This window comes from Heterodontus francisci, chromosome 5 (genome assembly GCF_036365525.1).
Source record: "Heterodontus francisci isolate sHetFra1 chromosome 5, sHetFra1.hap1, whole genome shotgun sequence".
In the NCBI taxonomy this organism is placed as follows: Eukaryota; Metazoa; Chordata; class Chondrichthyes; order Heterodontiformes; family Heterodontidae; genus Heterodontus; species Heterodontus francisci.
Window position 1 is genome coordinate 107,133,968 of NC_090375.1, and position 13,933 is coordinate 107,147,900.

Genomic DNA, 13,933 nt, shown 5'->3' on the forward strand with positions numbered 1-13,933 from the left:
TCCAGCGACAGTGAAGGAACAGTGATATATTTCCAAGTCAGGATGGTGTGGCTTGGAGGGGAACTTGAAGATGGTGGTGTTTCCACATGTCTGCTGCCCTTGTCCTTCTAGGTGGAAGAGGTCGTTGGTTTGGAAGGTGCTGTCAAAGGAGGTGTGGTGAGTTGCTGCAGTCAGCAGCCTGGTCTTGCTGAGTATTGTTGGAACTGCACCCATCTAGGCAAGTGGAGAGTACTCCATCACACTCCTGACTTGTGCCTTGTAGATGGTGGACAGGCTTTGGGGATTCAAGCAGTGAGTTACTCACCATAGAATTCCCAGCCTCTGACCTGCTCTTGTAGCCACAGTATTTATGTGGCTGCTGCAGTTCAGTTTCTGATCAATGGTAACCACCAAGATGTTGATAGGGGGGATTCAGCGACGGGTATGCCATTGAATGTCAAGGGGAGATGGTTAGATTCTCTCTTGTTGAAGATCATCATTGCCTGCACTGCTGTTGCACGAATGTTACTTGTCACTTATCAGCCCAAGCCTGAATGTTGTCCAGGTCTTGCTGCATATGGACATGGGCTGCTTCAGTATCTGAGGAATTGTGACTGGTATTAAAGATCATACAATCATCAATGAACATCCCCACTTCTGACCTTCTGATGGAAGGAAGGTCACTGCTGAAGTAGCTGAAGATGATTGGGCCTAGGACACTACCTGGGGTAGCAATGTCCTGGGGCTGAGACGATTGGCCTCCAACAACCACAACCATCTTCCCTTGTGCTAGGTAAGACTCCAATTAGTGGAGAGTTTTCCCCCTGATTCCCATTGACTTCAATTTGGCTAGGTTTCCTTGATCTGACATGTTCCAGAAGCTTACCCTGAGCTGTACAACCTGTGCCAGGAGTTTTGCCTCCTTCACACTGGAGTTCTCTGTTCATCTCCTGTGTCCTGTTGGGTGGCATGCAGCTGCAGAGTAGGCAACTACCACTGGTGGTGTTGCTGCTGTTGCTGCCCTTGTTGTTGCTGCTGTGGGGTGGCTGATTCTGTTCTTTATCCTCAGAGGTCCAGGCTGCTGCTGCACAGGTTTCTCCTATGCTGCAGTGAGGGTTGACAGCAAGGAAGTTGAAATGCAGGGGAATATACTCCAAGGTACTTGAAAGTTACTCTAAAAAGTTGCAATTGCCTCTGAGACCAGTGATTTCAGGCTGTCAGATGTACTCCTGTAATTACAAACCTTTCACAGTGACTAACCACAAGCTTGCCAATTTCAGTCTTTAAAGTCTTCTCAGCACGTCAATTTCAGTAAGTAATTACTGCTGGCTGTGAACTAGCTTCTCTCACCCCGGGCAGATGCAGAGAGCATGGAACCTGTGTGCTGGCTGTTCAAGCCAGAATGCAGGGTTAAAGACACACTAGGTGGGGGACCTTTGAATATTTTGATTAACTTTTTGCCAACGGCTAGACAGGAATTGCCTCTGAACCTGTCTGGGTGAAACCCGGAAATGGAAAGGACGATGTCACACAATGTCACTTCCAGGGGATTTAAGTCCTTGCATGCACCCAGACCTGTTTCCTCTTTTTTTATTAGAGATACAGCACTGAAACAGGCCCTTCGGCCCACCAAGTCTGTGCCGACCATCAACTACCCATTTATACTAATCCTACACTAATTCCATATTCCTGCCACATTCCCACCTGTCCCTATATGCACTGGGCCCCGAGAACTACAAGACTTAATTCAATCAAAGACTTTACACCAATCCAAAATCAGTAACTAAGTTTCATCTACTGGTTCAAACCTTTCCCCTCTGATTCTTTCTCTTTTTCTGTCTCTATTTGCGTCTGTGTTATCACGTATGCATGCTAGGGCGGTCGCGCCACATATTTTTAGTAGTTTTAACTGATTGAGAGTTTTAAGGTTAATAAATTTACACCTTTCTTGTTTAAATCTGAGTAAACCTGTCTGGTTGATTTCTTTGCCATTACAATTGGAGAGCAGTGAGCAAGGGCTCACTGAGAGGGAAACTAAAACACAGTGTTTTAAAAGTTAAACCCTGTTATGGTCAAACCAGGAAAAGTCTGAGAGGGGAGTCCTAGACCCCTTTCTCACCTGGTTGAAACACTGGTTTATGAAGCCTTCCTGATCTCCTACGAGGTTTTGATGTAGAGTCAGATTTTGGTTCAGTATCAAAGAAAATCCTGTTTCTTTCTCAGAAATTGGTACTTCAGACACTGAAGTTTGAACTGATTCAAAGTCTGGCATGAGCTCAAGATCAGTTGGACCATGCTTGTGTTTTGGTTCATCCCTTGCTGAGGATGTGATCTACATCAATATTTCTCACCCTTCCATCAATTTCAACTGAATATCTTTTGGTTCCACACACTTCGACTACATTTCCCACATCCCACTTGTGTGAATTGTGAGGGGGGCTCAGAACACGAACATGCTCATTTTGCCTGAAACTGTGTTCCTTTTTGTTTGTGTCATACTGAGATTTTTAACTGAACTGCTTGTGTTCAACTTTAACAGTCAAGGTTGGTAGAACTATACTCAAACATGTCAACCATCTCATCAGAAGCCCAGCAGGCTTCCTGTAGTGGAGTGTGGGGTTGTTCTGAACTTCAGCAGGAAATTAGCCAACTGTTGTTTCATACTGAAATTTGAACACTCATGCAGTACATTTTTTTTATTCATTCATGGGATGTGGGCGCCGCTGGCCAGGCCAGCATTTATTGCCCATCCCTAATTGCCCTTGAGAAGGTGGTGGTGAGCTGCCTTCTTGAACCCCTGCAGTCATGTCGGGTAGGTACACCCACAGTGCTGTCAGGAAGGGAATTCCAGGATTTTGACCCAGCGACAGTGAAGGAACGGTGATATAGTTCCAAGTCAGGATGGCGTGTGACTTGGAGGGGAACTTGCAGGTGGTGCTGTTCCCATGCATTTGCTGTCCTTGTCCTTCTAGTTGGTAGAGGTCGCGGGTTTGGAAGATGCTGTCTAAGGAGCCTTGGTGCATTGCTGCAGTGCATCTTGTAGATGGTACACACTGCTGCCACTGTGCGTCGGCAGTGGAGGGAGTGAATGTTTGTAGATGGGTGCCAATCAAGCGGGCTGCTTTGTCCGGGATGGTGTCGAGCTTCTTGAGTGTTGTTGGAGCTTCACCCATCCAGGCAAGTGGAGAGTATTCCATCACACTCCTGACTTCTGCCTTGTAGATGGTGGACATGCTTTGGGGAGTCGGGAGGTGAGTTAGTCACCACAGGATTCCGAGCCGCTGACCTGCTCTTGTAGCCACGGTATTTAAATGGCTACTCCAGTTCCGCTTCTAGTCAATGGTAGCCCCGAGGATGTTGATAGTGGGGGATTCAGCGATGGTAATGCCATTGAATGTCAAGGGGAGATGGTTAGATTCTCTCTTGTTGGAGATAGTCATTGCCTGGCACTTGTGTGGCGCAAATGTTACTTGCCACCTATCAGCCCAAGCCTGGATATTGTCTCGGTCTTGCTGCATTTCTACACGGACTGCTTCAGTATCTGAGGAGTCATGAATGGTGCTGAACATTGCGCAATCATCTGCGAACATCCCCACTTCTGACCTTATGATTGAAGGAAGGTCATTGATGAAGCAGCTGAAGATGGTTGGGCCTAGAACACTAGCCTGAGGAACTCCTGCAGTGATGTCCTGGAGCTGAGATGATTGACCTCCAATAACCACAACCATCTTCCTTTGCACTAAGTATGACTCCAGCCAGCGGAGGGTTTTCCCCCTGATTCCCATTGACCTCATTGTTGCTAGGGCTCCTTGATGCCATACTCGGTCAAATGCTGCCTCATGTCAAGGGCAGTCACTCTCACCTTGCCTCTTGGGTTCAGCTCTTTTGTCCATGTTTGAACCAAGGCTGTAATCAGGTCAGGAGCTGAGTGGCCCTGACCAAACCCAAACCGAGCATCACTGTGCAGGTTATTGCCAAACAAGTGCCGCTTGATGGCACTGTTGATAACACCTTCCATCACTTTACTGATGATTGAGAGTAGAATAATGGGGTGGTAATTAGCCGGGTTGGACTTGCCCTGCTTTTTGTGCACAGGACATACCTGGGCAATTTTCCACATTGCAGGGTAGATGCCAGTGTTGTAGCTGTACTGGAACAGCTTGGCTAGGGGCGCGGCAAGTTCTGGAGCACAGGTCTTCAGTACTATTGCCGGAATATTGTCAGGACCCATAGCCTTTGCAGTATCCAGTGCCTTCAGTTGTTTCTTGATATCACGCGGAGTGAATCAAATTGGCTGAAGTCTGGCATCTGTGATGCTGGGGACTTCAGGAGGAGGCCGAGATGGATCATCAACTCGGCACTTCTGGCTGAAGATTGTTGCAAATGCTTCAGTCTTATCTTTCTCACTGATGTGCTGGGCTCCCCCATCATTGAGGATGGGGATATTTGCGGAGCCACCTCCTCCAGTTAGTTGTTTAATAGTCCATCACCATTCATGGCTGGATGTGGCAGGACTGCAGAGCTTAGATCTGATCCATTGGTTATGGGATCGCTTAGCTCCGTCTATTGCATGCTGCTTTCGCAGTTTGGCCCGCAGATAGTTCTGGGTTGTAGCTTCACCAGGTTGACACCTCATTTTGAGGTATGCCTGGTGCTGCTCCTGGCATGCCCTCCTGCACTCTTCATTGAACCAGGGTTGGTCTCCTAGCTTGATGGTAATGGTACAGTGGGGGATATGCCGGGCCATGAGGTTACAGTTTGTGGTTGAGTACAATTCTGCTGCTGCTGATGGCCCGCAGCGCCTCATGGATGCCCAGTTTTGCATTGCCTGATCTGTTCGAAAACTATCCCATTTAGCACGGTGGTAGTGCCACACAACACAAAGGAGGGTATCCTCAATGTGAAGGCGAGTTTTCGTCTCCACAACGATTGTGCGGCAGTCACTCCTACCAATACTGTCATGGACAGTTGCATCTGCGGCAGGCAGATTGATGAGGATGAGGTCAAGTATGTTTTCCCCTCTTGTTGGGTCCCTCAGCACCTGCTGCAGACCCAGTCTAGCAGATATGTCCTTTAGGACTTCGGCAACTCGGTCAGTCGTGTTGTTACCGTGCCATTCTTGGTGATGGAATTTGAAGTCTCCCACCCAGAGTACATTCTGTGCCCTTGCCACCCTCAGTGCTTCCTCCAAGTGGTGTTCAACATGAAGAGTACTGACTCATCAGCTGAGGGAGGGTGGTAGGTGGTAATCAGCAGGAGGTTTCCTTGTCCATGTTTGATCTGATGCCATGAGACTTCATGGGGTCCAGAGTCGATGTTGAGGACTCCCAGGGCAACTCCCTCCCTCCTGTATACGACTGTGCCACCACCTCTGCTGGGTCTGTCATGCCAGTGGGACAGGACATACCTGGGGATGGTGATGGCAGTGTCTGGGACATTATCTGTCAGGTATGATTCTGTGAGTATAACTGTTAGGCTGTTGCTTGACTAGTCTGTGGGACAGCTCTCCCAACTTTGGCACAAGCCCCCAGGTGTTAGCAAGGAGGACTTTGCAGGGTCGACAGGGCTGGGTTTGCCGTTGTCGTTTCCTCGGTCGATGCCAGGTGGTCCGTCCAGTTTCATTCTCTTTTATTGATTTCGTAGCGGTGAGATACAACTGAGTAGCTTGCTAGGCCATTTCAGAGGGCATGTAAGAGTCAACTGCATTGCTGTGGGTCTGGAGTCACATGTAGGCCAGACCAGGTAAGGACAGCAAATTTCCTTCCCGAAAGGACATTAGTGAACCAGATAGGTTTTTACCACAATCAACAATGGTTTCATGGCCATCATTAGACTAGCTTTTTAATTCCAGATTTATTAATTGAATTCAAATTCCACCTTCTGCTGTGGTGGGATTTGAACCCATGAGCAATACCCTGGGTACTAGTTCAGTGACAATACCACTATGCCACTGCCTCCCCTTGTTTCTTGAGTGCTTCTGTAACTATCCTAACAAATCTTTCAGCTGCTCCATTTGATGCAGGATGGTAAGGAGGAATGAGGGTATGTTTAATACTATTTGCTTCCTAAAATTTTGGAACAGGGCAGAATGAAATTGAGGGCCGTTATCTGAGACAAGCTCCTCAAGCAATCCATGACAAGCAAAAATAAACCATATCTCATCTATTGATCGCTCACTATTGGTATTTTGACCCATGTGCTTTACTTCAATCCACTTCAAGTGGCTATCGATGAGTACCAAGAAATTGTCATTTTCCTTTTCACAAAAGTCTAAATGAACTCTTTGAAATGGTTACGTCAGCCATGACCATGACTGCAAAAGGGTTTTTGGTGGCTTATTTCTATAGTTTTAGCAGATAGTACATTTGCTTAACAGTGATTCTCGGTCACTGTCTTGACCAGGCCAATAAGCAAAACCTCTTGCTATGGATTTCATACTGACTATTCCTGTGTGTTCAGTATGGAGCTCTGCCAAATCCTATCTCTCAAAGAACTCTATGACTTCACTTGATGCAGCCCTGCTCACATGACAATTCATTGCGACAATTGTGGAACAATTTCAGTTCTTCGCCTATACAGTGGTCAAATTCTGTCCAACCATACAATGTCTACTCGTAGACTCTTTTCAACACTCAGTCTTTCTGAGTTTCAGTTGCAAATTTATTTGCAGTCATTGGAAAGTCATCACCTCCTACTCCTATTGTGAAGATTGTACCTTCACAGCGAAACACAGCAGTGTGTCAGCGATAACATTCTCTTTCAAACTGCGATATTTGATGTTGTATGTAGTGAGAGAAATGCAGCCTACCGCTGCATCCTTGATGCTGCCATCATCAGTATTGCAGAGATTGGTTCTAGACTAGGGGGTTATGAGTTGTTATGAGAGTGACGTTTCTACCCAACAAAAACTGTTGAAGTTTTTTTGCACTTCCTATTCATTCACTCATGGTGCGAGTACACGATGTGAGTTCTATAGGCTTCTCTTGACCGTCATACACATTTCTGATCACTGCTCCAACACCATAGTTTGAAGCGTGCATGCTAGCTTCAGGTCACAATTTGTGTCATAATGTACGAGTAGTGCATCACTGGTCAAGCTTCTCTTATATGCATCATAAGCACTTTATTGTGTTTCAGACTACTCCCATTTCACATCTTTCTTCAACAACTCATTGAGTATGTTTAAAGCAGAGATTGACGGATTTCTAAATACAAATGACATAAGGGGATATGAGGATAGTGTGGGCAAAAGGCATTGAAGTAGATGATCAACCATAATTATATTGAATGGCAGGGCAGGCTCAATCGGCTGAATGGCCTACTCCAGCTTCTATGTTCCTATGTAACTCATGTAATGGAGCCAACATCATTACAAGCTCAGGCAGAAATCACGAGTAGTATTGACAATACCTGAAAAAGCTCAGACACATCTTTTGGCTTTGGGGCATTGGCAATAGCCTCGAGCATCTCTTTCATTGGCTGTAGCCCCTTTTCATTGATTTTCAGGCCAAGGTACACTATGTCACATTGCACAAACTTCATATTGTGATCATTGAGCCTTTTTAACACTTCATCCAACACTTGAATATTCTCTTCCTCTGTTGTGGTCGCGATAAACACATCGTCCTGATTGCACAAGCAATGTGGCATTCCTTGCAAAACCTTATACATTATAGCTTGGAAGATTTTTGGAGAAGACTTCACACCATAGAGCAGCTTCATGTCGGGGTATAACCCCATGTGTATGTTTATCTAAGATACTGCTGACTCCCTCAATCCACATTGAGCGGTGCATAAGCGTGGGACAAATCCAACTTCGTGAATAGCTTGAATCCCACTAACTCTGCATACAAATTTTGGGAGATCGTTAATGGATATTGCTCATCATCCACTGCCTAGTTAATTGTGACTTTATAGTCTCCACATAGTCTTACAGTTTTGTCTGACTTGGGCACTATTACAATTGGGGTTGCCCAATCACTGTGATCAGTTTTCACTAGCACACCATTTCTCTCTAGCTTCTTTAGCTCCTCTTCAACCTGGGTTTGCGAGCATAAGGAACCAGTCTGGCCTTGCAATATGCTGGTTTTGCAACAGGCCTAATTTGGATGTGCGCTTCCTCATCGATTATGCCTTCATAGCTGTCCTCCAAAATGTTTCTGTAACTATTCAATAGCTGATCAAGCTTCTTGGTCGTCTCAACTTGGAAAACATGTTTCCAGTCTAATTTCAGCTTGCAAGCCAGTGAGCCACGCATGCATCAAACAGCATGTCTCTTCGGCTGTTCACAATAGCCAGAGTGCTGACCTTGCTCAACCAGCTCGTACTTGCAAAACTCAGAACACAATTTCTAACATTAGATGTGATTCTGCGATTGGACAGCACTTACTGAACATTCAGAGTGTGTTAAGAATTACACTAACAACTAATTTAAGACTATCAGTCGAGCTCGCAATGTGGCTTACTTACGCTTACTAGAAGCTACATATATTCATATGCAGAGACATGTCCTCTGCAGGCAAAAGGAGCAAGTCCAGGTGTTGTGCCTTTTTTGAATTAAACAAAGCATGGGAACAGTAGTTCCCTGGTGCATTCTCCATGGCAACACCTTGACCAATCAGAGTCGACTTGCCAACCAATCTGCATCCCTTTGCTGATGCATTATAAACTGTTGCTCCCGTTGAAATTTGGCATTCTTGGGATAAAAACAAGAATGCTTGAAATACTCAGCAGAACAGGCAGCATCTGTGGAGACAGAAGCAGATTTAACGTTTCAGATCAGTGTCAGTATTTTCAGCATTTTTTGTTTTTATTTCGGATTTCCAGATCTGCAATATTTTGCTTTTATATTGGCATTCTTGGGTCTGTCCTGATGAGTGCAAGATGAAAAGCTTCAACAGTATGTCTTTTTTTCAGCAATACTCAAATTGCCTTATTCTGAGTCTGACCTCTTCACTTTCACCTTAAAGTTCCAAAACATTATTAGCTCTGAAAAACACGTCCATTCTTTCACTATACAAAATGAATGGTTCTCAAGCCCTCTCATATGTTCCTAGCCTTCCGATGTATCCTGTGGGTGCAGCCATATTGTCCCGTTTCCAAGTTCAACAGTGACACAGTAAACACGTCACTGCGTCTGTCCATAACAGTGATATAGAGTTTTATACATGCTCGATGGGCATGTAGGTGTGAGGCAGGCGAGATTCAACACGAGTGCTTGTCACAAAATATCTTGATAAGCACAGTGGCGCAGTGGTTAGCACTGCAGCCTCACAGCTCCAGCGACCCGGGTTCAATTCTGGGTACTGCCTGTGTGGAGTTTGCAAGTTCTCCCTGTGTCTGCGTGGGTTTCCTCCGGGTGCTCCGGTTTCCTCCCACAAGCCAAAAGACGTGCAGGTTGGTAGGTAAATTGGCCATTATAAATTGCCCCTACTATAGGTAGGTGGTAGGAACAATAGGGACAGGTGGGGATGTGGTAGGAATATGGCATTAGTGTAGGATTAGTATAAATGGGTGGTTGATGGTCGGCACAGACTCGGTGGGCCGAAGGGCCTGTTTCAGTGCTGTATCTCTAAACTAAACAAACAAGTCAGCCTAGGTAGAACAAATGCACCTAAAACCAGTCTAGTTGATAATTAAAAATGTTCTCATAGCCAGATGAGTAATTGTAATCAGATGCACATTAGGACCCTGTCGCAGCCCATTCAACTGAGGAGACAGTTCCAATCTGACACAATGCCATGCCAAAGGTCAATAGAAGATCCTACTTGTTTGTCTCCTTTCCTGGGATTGTATTCTTCTTGTTGGATTCCAATTCCATAGCGATTAGTGACAGGGCCTAATCTGCTCCACACCGCCTTGTGGGTGCATGATGGCAAGAATGGCAAGGCTCCGCTCAATCCGGCTAAAATCTCTGCCATTCGAGCAGGCAGGTCACCAGGAGCCCACTGGTTCTGTTCACCACAATCTCTGCTGCCGATCGCTACCGATATTTGTGAACTTTGATTTCATCTTCATCGCCAAAATTAGTTACATATTGAGTGGCACCAACAAATCAATCAAAAACTACGGCATACAAAGCGGCGAAAACTAGTGGTAGGCCAGAGGATTGGGAATTTTTTAGGAACCAGCAGATGACTAAAAAGCTAATAAAGAGGGAGAAAATTGATTATGAAAGTAAATTGGCAAGAAATATAAAAACAAACAGCAAGCGCTTCTACAGGTTTATAAAAAGAGTAGCTAAAGTGGGCGTGGGACCCTTGGAGGATGCGACTGGAGAATTAATAACAGGGAACAGGGACATGGCAGATAATTTAAACCAATATTTTGCATTGGTCTTCACGGTGGAGTTGACTATAAACATCCCACAGATATCAGATAAGCAAGGAGCTAATGGGAGGAAAGATCTTGTAACAGTCTCTATCACGAGGGACAAAGTATTTGACGAATTAATGGGACTAATGGCAGACATCCAAGGGTTTTAAAGGAAATGGCTGCAGAGATAGTGGAGGCATTGGCTGAAATATTGCAGAACTCACTGGATTCTGGGAGGGTCTCCAAGCGGATTGGAAAATTGTTAATGTGACGCCCCTGTTCAAGAAGGGAGGGATATAAAAAGCAGGAAACTACTGGCCAGTCAGTCTAACATCGGTCGTTGGGAAAATGCTGGAGTCCATTATTAAGGAAGAAATAGCAGGACATTTAGAAAAGCTTAACGCAATCAAACACAGTCAACATGATTTTGTGAAAGGGAAATCATGTTTGACAAATTTGCTAGAGTTCTTTGAGGATATAACAAGCAGAGTTGATAAAGGGGAACCGGTAGATGTAGTGTATTTGGATTTCCAGAAGCATTCGATGAGGATTATTGCACAAGATAGGAGCTCAAGGCATTGGGGGTAATGCATTCGCATGGATTGAGGATTGGTTAACATACAGAAGACAGAGAGTCAGGATTAATGGATCTTTTTCAGGTTGGAAAGACGTAACTAGTGGAGTGCCACAAGGATCCGTCCTAGGGCCTCAATTATTTATTACCCATATTAATGACTTGGAGGAGTGGGCAGAGTGTAATATATCCAAATTTGCTGACGATACAAAAATAGGTGGGAGGACATGTTGTGATGAGGACATAAGGAATCTGCAAGGGGATATAGATAAGGTTGAGTGAGTGGGCAAAAACTTGGCAGATGGAGTTTAATGTAGGAAAGTGTGGTAGGAAGAATCAAAAGGCAGACTATCATTTAAATGGAGAAAGACTCCAAAAAAGTGCAGCACAGAGGGATCTGGGTGTTCTTGTGAATGAAACACAAAAGGTTAGCATGCAGGTGCAGCAAGTAATTAAGAAGGCAAATGGAATTTTGGCCTTTATTGCTAGGGAGTTGGAGTTTAAAAGTAGGGAAGTCTTGTTACAACTGTACAGGGTGTTGGTGAGACCGCACCTGGAGTACTGTGTACAGTTTTGGTCCCCGTATTTAAGAAAGGATATACTGGCATTGGAGGCAGTTCAAAAGAGATTCACTAGGCTGATTCCTGGGATGAAGGGGTTGACTTGTCAAGAATGGCTAAGCAGGTTAGACCTTTATTCATTAGAGTTTAGAAGAATGAGAGGTGATCTTATTGAAACATACAAGATTCTGAGGGGGCTTGACAGGGTAGATGTTGAAAAGATGTTTCCACTAGTGAGGGACTCTCGAATGAGGGGCCATAGTTACAGAATAAGGGGATACTTGTTTAAAACTGAGATGCAAAGGAATTTCTTCTCTCAAAGGGTAGTGAATGTCTGGAGTTTTCTACCCCAGAGAGTTGTGGAGGCTAGATCATTAAAAATATTTAAAGAGGAGGTAAATAGATTTTTGAAATATCGGGGAGTTGAGGGCTTTGAGGAGCTGGCATGAAAGTGGAGTTGAGGTCTGGGGCAGATCAGCCATGATCTTATTGAATGACAGGGCAGGCTTGAGGGGATGAATGGCCTACTCCTGCTCCTAGTTCTCATGTTCTTAACAAAGAAGACAGGCACCAAAGATAGCCAGTTCACATCTAAGTTTATTCTATCATTACAGTTTGAAAGATGTCATTCTCTGTTACTTTTTGCATAACTCTGGTGGAAAATCTGCACTTCTGCCTATTACACACAGAGCCTCTGAGTTGTTTTTCAAGAAAATTCTTTGTATTAAGAACATTTTCTCTGAAAAATCTGCTGAAATTTTCCAACATTCTTTAAGTTACTAACAGCCTCTCAATGGTATTGCTTAACTTGTCAGTGAATGTGTTTTTACAGCAATCAGGGTGTTATGACATGTTAACATGCAATGTATTATCAAGACCATTCATTTACAGTGAGTGAATAAATCAAATTTCCTTTTCATTACATATTCGGTGCATCAAGGATCAAAACACCTCATCGTCCAGTGTTCTGTGAAAATCATAAGTAAGCGGTCTATATATATATCATTATGTTATATTTGCTCTATTTATGCTTGGTGAGTGTTGGATACATTACACACAAGCTCCTGATGTCTACAAGTGAAACCGATACTCAAATCATGACTAGAAATCCATCTACATTAAACAAGAAAACCTGGTGACGATTCTGCGGTGAACTGTCCTGCAGCAGTGGAATTAAACATCTCCCTTTACACACTGGTGAGGCCATTTCTGAGAGTGTTGACAGCAAGACTGGCCATTCGTAAAGATCCAGGCTCTGCAGCTCCTCGCCCACACGTTGCTAGGGCCCCCCCTCCTTCAGGCATTGCTAAGGGCGGTGTGAGCGTGCAGCTGCCCCTTGCTCCGTGACGCGCTTCCTTTCGGTGTCTCGAGTCGCGTCACGAGACAATCCAACAGTCAGAGTGAGAGAAGGAAGGCGCAGTTTCAGTGCGGAGATTCGGCTGTAGTACCGTCCGATCGATCAACAAGGCCATCTCATTTCTGCTCAGGTGAGGCGAGGTGCTCTGAATCTATCATTAACGCGTTGTTAAAATACTATTCTTTCTTGTAGCTGGAGGGGTTTTTCGGTTTAAAGAAACAGTTTATAATAGTATCAAGAACATTGGACCGCAATGTCCTTGGAAAGAAGCTGACTAGTTGAAATTGGGGGCCTGGGTCTCAGGTTGCCATGTAACGGGGCAGGTGTTGCAGTGAGGGAAGAGCGAGCGGATCCGGAGAGCCGCTCCGATCACTGCCCCTGCCTGGCTGTGACGTCAAGGAAACCAGTTCTTAAACAGCATCAGATGATGAGGTAGCAGTGCCGGTGGAGAGAGCACAGGTCAGTGTTTGGAGTATAACCTCTTCCCGAATACCGGGCATATTGCAGATGAGTAACATTTAAAAAGGACCAGGGTCACTGAAATCAGGGAAAATAGACAGGACACTTAAGGAAACAAATAGAATGTCTTGTAAAATGCTTAGGTGGAGAACAAGAGATGGCAAAATGGTGGTGGTGATAGCTGTATGACAAAGACAAATGAAATAGATTTGTTTTTTGAGATGCCAGCTGTGGGAACAATTAAAGGAGGATAGCAAAGTGTTGTTCCTTCAGATGGCATTGCGCTTCAATGGAAAAGTGTGGAAGATCAAAGTCAGAGGTCAGAAGTAACAAGGGCCAGATAACTCAAGCTCACACTTGCAGACAGAATGGATTGGTCCAGCAAAGTGATTACCTAACCTTTGTTCTGAGATAGAGGAGACTACATTGTGAACAGTAATGCTATACATTTAATTATAAAAAGTACATGTAAACTGTTGTCTTACTGGAAAAGGTGTTTGGGGCACTGGGCAATAGTGTGGGAGAACATGAAGGGGAAAGTGTTTTATCTCCTGTTCTTGCAAGGAATGAGAATAGATGACAGCTGCATGGGAAGCTTGAACCAGGTTGTAATAGGGAATAAAAACAAGAAATGCTGGAAATACTCAGCAAGTCAGGCAGCATCTGTGGAGAGAGAAGCAGAGTTAACGT

General features: G+C 44.8%; 1 protein-coding gene across 1 annotated transcript in view; it reads left to right on the forward strand.

Moving 5' to 3' along the window:
* The first annotated feature begins 12,780 nt into the window (after positions 1 to 12,780).
* The window catches only part of LOC137369992 (syntenin-1-like), a 48,386-nt gene continuing 47,233 nt past the window's right edge, over positions 12,781 to 13,933 (forward strand). Inside the window, exon 1 of the mRNA XM_068031880.1 lies at positions 12,781 to 12,914. The gene's annotated coding sequence lies outside the window, so the exon portion shown is untranslated. The remainder of the gene's footprint in view (positions 12,915 to 13,933) is intronic.